The sequence below is a fragment of the Octopus bimaculoides genome, chromosome 18, assembly GCF_001194135.2.
Source record: "Octopus bimaculoides isolate UCB-OBI-ISO-001 chromosome 18, ASM119413v2, whole genome shotgun sequence".
In the NCBI taxonomy this organism is placed as follows: Eukaryota; Metazoa; Mollusca; class Cephalopoda; order Octopoda; family Octopodidae; genus Octopus; species Octopus bimaculoides.
In genome coordinates this window covers 12,580,849-12,587,547 of record NC_068998.1, presented here as the reverse complement: position 1 = coordinate 12,587,547, position 6,699 = coordinate 12,580,849, and positions in this window count along the sequence as shown.

Here is a 6,699-nt window from a genome sequence, read left to right as displayed (position 1 = left end):
TATATATATAATATATATATATATATATTTGTGTGTCTGTATACACATACATACATACATACATACATACATACATACATACATATATATATATATATATATATATATGTATGTATGTATGTAGGTATGTATGTATATATACTGACATACATATATGTTTATATATATATGTGTGTATATATATATCATATATATATGTATATGTCTATGTATGCATGTATGTATGTATGTATGTATGCATGTATGTATGTGTATATGGTTGTGTTTGTTCCCCACCATTGCTTGAGAAGCGTTGTTGGTTTGTTTACGTCACTGTAATATAGCAGTTAGGAAAAAGACCAATAGAATAAGCACCAGACTTTATTTTTTTTTAAGCATTCACTGGGGTCGATTTGTTCGACTAAACTCTTCAAAACGGTGCCCCGGCATGGCCGCAGTCCCATAACTGAAACAAATAAAGGATAAAAGATTACTAGTGTATTACTGTCATTGTGGTCAATTATTGTTATTATTACTGTTATAGTAAAGGCAGCGAGCTGACAGACTCGTTAGCACGCCGGACTAAATGCTTAGCGGTATTTCGACCGTCGCTACGTTCTGAGTTCAAATTCCGCCGAGGTCGACTTTCGCTTTCATCCTTTCGGGGTCGATAAATTAAGTATCAGTTGAATACTGGGGTCGATGTAATCGACACATCTCCTCCCCCAAAATGGCTGCCCTTGTGACAAAATTTGAAACCATTATTACTAATATAGCTAATTACTAAATATTAATATGGATAAAATATTGATTTCAAATTTTAGGACAAGGTCAGTAATTGCGGGGGACGGGTTAAGTCGATTACATCGACCCCAGTGCTCAATTGGTACTTATTTTATCGACCCCGGAAAGATAAAAAGAAAAGTCGAGCCCAGTGGGATTTGAACTCACAACATGAAGACGAACGTAATGCTGCTAAACATTTTTGCGCAGATTGCTAACGATTCTGCCAGCTTGCCGTCGTCGCTATGACCGACGTATTACTAATTAGTTATTACTGTGATTAATCATTACTGTGGTTAATTATTACTATGGTTAATTACTGCTATGTTTAATTATTACTATTGTTACCACTATGGTCAGTTATTACTGTGATTAATCATTACTGCGGTTAATTATTACTATGGTTAATTACTGCTATGTTTAATTATCAGTATTGTTACCACTATGGTCAGTTATTTCTGTGGACACTTATGACTTTGGTTAATTATTACTGTGTTTCATTCCTAGTGTGGTTAATACTATTGTTAGTTATTGCTCTACTTGCTGTTCGTGTCCATCGCCATACGTTAGCAATTTCTTAGCAATCATTTATATTTAGCTTCACTTATATTGCTAATGACTTTCGGAAATACCTCGAACTAACAACATTACAAATTCCCATTTGAAACCCTTTCAATGTCAACATTCATTTAAAGAAGTAGCAACACTTAATACTCATTCTAGTTTCCCCCCTTTTCCTCCTAACCTCTTCTGTGTTTTCGTCTTCCTCCACCCACACATCGTTTTCTCATCTCCTCCTCCCTATCATTGTTTTGTCATCATCATCATCACCATCGTGAGTCTGACGATGATGCTCATCGCCTTTGTCTTCGTCGTCCTCATCCTTATCATTGTCATCGTCGTCGTTGTCATCACCATCGTCATTTTAAGTCAGATAATGATTATCCTCTTCATCTTCTTCATTCTCAATTTAATCGTCATTGTCGTCGTCGTCGTCACCATCGCGCTCGTGAGTCTGAAGACAACGCTGACCATCGCCATGTTGATGCTTATTCTCTGTCGTAATCATAATGATATTATTCACCATAACCATTATAATAACCATGTTCCTACCATTCCCAGTATAATCATCATCATCGCTATCAAACAATTTAATTGTATCTGCTTAAAGCATAAAAAAGCGTTCATCCATAAAAAAAAAAACTGGAGCAGAATAAAGATGACGTTGAAAGAATCCTAAGTAATTGTTGCCAAGACCATAGTGAATGGTAAGAGCTGATATTAAATTCAAATTTCCATATATAATATAATGTAAAGAATTCAAATCTTCATACATAATATATTATCATATAATATATAACATGATATATTGTAAAATCTATTTATTAAGTTATGATTGCATTGTTTGAAAGAAAAAAAATAATGGAAAAAATAGACGGATCTGCCAAGTTTTCCATAGATAGACAGATTATCAATTATTTCTTCGTATCTTGATAGTAATTGATGTTAAACAAATGTGCATTATATAGAGGCATTGTAAAGTATGCAAAGTGCTTCACTGCAGTAGTAGCAGACTTTGCTGTTGTTTAACCCCAGGCCAAACTCGATCGAGCAGACCTGTGATCAAAGGCATTCCAGACGTTACCATGTCGTTTTTTTTCCAACGTTGCCAAGATGCCTGGAATACATTAAGTAAAAGGTGTTCCATTTTCTGCTTTCTTTAAAATCCAGCAGAGAGTTCGGTTTAAAGGACATTTGACTGCTATATCTAGTATGTCGAGTGAACGTACAGCTGCCTCCCTTGCCGGCTCATACGATACGAAATAGTGAGATATATTTATATCCTCTGCAGATAATCATTCATGTTTGAAGGTCGAAACTTATTTCATTATTTAAATATATTCCCATATCATTTAATTGATTTGTTCTTTTCTTAGAATTTGATTCTTCGTGCACCATCTCCATCTCTTCTTCTACACCAACCATCTCTTTTCCCTCCCCGCCTCATCCTCTTCTCCTCTTCATCGTCATCATCATCAACATCGTAGACGTTAGCACTGCATAATAAGAGCATTGCCAGACTTCTTAGAGTCATTCTACATTTACTACATTGTTATCTATCTATCTATCTATCTATCTATCTATCTATCTGTCTATCTGTCTATCTGTCTGTCTGTCTGTCTGTCTGTCTGTCTGTCTATCTATCTGTCTGCCTGTATGTCTGTGTCATTGTTTGGGTCACCGCTAACTGGTAAAATTATAAGAACTTGGGGAGACAAGATCGGCTGAAAGCTACTAGACGTAAGAAACACTGTCTCCGTGAAGGAATTATCGAATAACCTGAACCCGAAGGAGAATTAAATACATGTGGCTTCTTGGAGAACTCCACCTCATCTCCTGTAGTGAGTGAGAATATTGAAGTTGTTGACCGCTTCACTTATCTCGGCAGAGATTCGTAGTGGCATTATCTGCGAGTCTGAAGTCCTAAAAAGACTAGGATGAGCTGCTGCAGTCGTGGACTCATTAGTCAAGCGTGTTTGGCGTTGCCAATATCTGTACAGGGGGACAAAGGTCTGGGTCTTTAGATCCTTGGCTCTCCTTGTCTTGCTCTATAGTTGTGAAACTTGGACACAGTCTGGGGCCCTCAGGAACCGTCTGAACTCCTTCACTACCAGGACACTTCGCAGGATGTTGGGTTACCATTAATCGGATTTCGTATCCAACTAACGGCCCTACACAGAAACTGAGATACACCCTCTGTTAAGTATATGATTTAGAAGCGCCGGTTCTGGCTGTTTTTGTCATGTTGCTTGATTTTCCGAGTTAGACTCTGCCTACCGTGTTCTTTTCACCGAGGATCAGGATGGGTTGACTGCTCGTGTTAGTTGATCACATGCAACATGGTCTCGGCAGCTGAGGAGGCATCTTGCAGACATGCTAACTGACTGGGACTGTGCCTGACATGTCACCCGGCAGAGGCCGGGAATATACCGACAAATGATGAATGCAGCAACGCACTGCAACGGTGTATGCTTCTGCATCAGACCTGACTTGACGATATGTAGTGTGCATGGCTAAATGTGTTAAATCTTAAAGTACTTCTTAGATTCAGTTGGGTATTTGCAGATATCACGGTTTTGAGGATTACTCCAATAAACTTTCACTTTTATCTTTCTTCTTTTCGCTAAAGTAACAAAATATTTGGTGTTTAACACAATTTTTCTTCGCTGGATAATTTTAAAGCAATGTTTAAATAAATTGTTGATAAAAAGTATGTGAGTCACTTCTAAATGTTGTATGCAGAAGAAATTTAATAGCGTTATTTTTTAATTTGTCAGCCAAGCATGCATTAATATAATGTATGGCTTTTGAATTTTAAAAGAAAGAAAAAAGGAAGAAAAATAACTTGGCTCAAAATACAAAATCCAGGTTTATGGATGACGTCACTTTATTACTGTGTCAAAGGGAAGTCGTAACCAAATTCCACAAATATGTGTATGTCAATGTGTGTGTGTGTGTATGTATGTATACACACACACATACATTGGGTTTGAGTCATAAATAGCTTCCTATTTTGTTAAATACCTCTTCTCATGAAAAACATTTTACGAAGAATTATTTTGTCAGTATATTTGCAATTGTTTTGAATGACCTCTTACAAATTATCATGTAGCTTTTTGATTCCTCTCTAGTAAAATTCATCTAGCTTCCACATGAAGAAGTTTTCCACATACATTTTCACCTGATCTTCTTGAGGAAATTTTTTCTCCATTAGATCATTTTGCAGAGAGCGAAACAGATAGAAATCAATTGATGCAAGGTCTTGTAAATATGGTGGATGGGGTAGAACAGACCAGCCCAAATCCAATATTTTAGCCTGCATGATTCTTACTGAATGTAGTCTTATGTTATCATAAAGAATCACAATGTTTCGAGTGCAAGGCATTTTCACACAATTAACGAGTGCAGGACATTTTCTTAAAATATTTTCATGCAGACGTTGCAGCTGATGAGAGTATGAGTCGGCATTAAGTGTTTGATAGCGGTTTAAAAACTCAAAATGAACAATACTGCAGTGATTCCACACACACGCAACATAACATTCTTTCAATGGAGCTCAGCCTTTGAGAGAGGTTGTGGAGATTTATCTTTGTCTGCGTTGAACATTGTCAGAAAAGACACATTTTTCATCACCTGTTATCACTATTCAGAAGCATGTAATTTCTCTGCCTTGAAAAAAAAAATTGTCAATCATCGCCTTTATTAATAAAGCTAGCGAATAAAACAGTAGTGGAAGCTAACTGGATAAACAGATAGCTAAGTAAGTAGTTAGATAGTTAGTTAGGTAGATAGGTAGGTAGGTGGGTAGTTAGTTAGTTAGTTAGTTAGGTAGGTAGGTAAGTAGGTAGATAGATAGATAGATAGATAGATAGATAGATAGATAGATAGATAGATAGATAGATAGATAGATGTGTAGAAAAAAGGAATAATGTGGGAGATACACTCTTGTCTTCTTCACTCTTTAAACAATCAACATATTCCAAGACAAGTTTGACAACTGACAACAGACAGAACTTGACCCTACTTAAGTCACCTTAATCAGATCCCAACAGCTTTTAGTTCTTCCTATTCACACGGAAGACAATAGGAATGAAATATACTTAGCGCAACCGTGTGTATAATGCATAAAATTATGTAGCGGGAGATGCATTAATTATATTCGTCGTTCTCAATTGCTCTCTCGAGCAAACACACATTCAATACATAAATACATTATATTAACTTCATTCGAATACGAAAACAACCCTTTCTTTGATTTACCACTCAATACATACAAACATACATACATACATACATACATACATACATACATGTAAACATACATACATACATACAGACAGGTATATATATATATATATATATATATATACTTACTCACATACATACATACATATATACATACAAACATACATACAAACATACATGCATACATACATACATGTAAACATACATACATACATACAAACATACATGTAAACATACATACATACATACAAACATACATACATACATGCATACAGACAGACAGACAGACAGACAGACAGACAGACAGATAGACAGGCATATATATATACTTACTCACATACATACATACATACATACATACATACATACATACAGACAGACAGACAGATATACACATTACGCAACGCCGTTTAAAAAAGAAGCGGAAGCGTACATTGCCGAATAGTCCTGGATAATTTATTTATTAGATAACAAGGGTTGTGACGGTCAAGAACGTCTTTGATCGTATGTCTATTCGATCAGCGCTGACCTGCGGCTGAACTAAACCTACAAATTATATAACTAACTGAACAGGACAAGTGAAAGTTAAGTATCTGAATCTGTCCACACAGTGTAGTGCTGGTGATGGGACATGAACTGGTGACCCAGACCTTTGAAACTTTCTCTTCCACATAAATATTTTCAGTTAATGTGTGTTATGTAAAAATTTCCCTCGATAACTTTGCTTATTTTAGTACCACCCATAGTTCATTTGTGTACGTCCAAAAAAGGCGAGCGAGTTATGTACAGGCAGTCTATAATACCTATGAATAATAAAGGCGCGCAATTTACTGAGATACACACACGCACACACACACACACACACACACGGGCACACACAGATACACAGAGAACACAAAGCTGCACACAGAGACACATATATATACTAGAGAAACAATTGCAACGAAAGTTCTTCTGCAAAATGTAGGCCTGGGAAAGACTGTTTTTTTTTTTGTTGTGAAAGATAAATAGTTACGCATGCATGCAAGTTCATCCCATCGCCGCAACTGATATGTCAAAGAGGATTCTACTTAGAACTCTAACACCTCTGCCAATCTACTGCACTGGATAATTATTCTTTTTATTGATGGC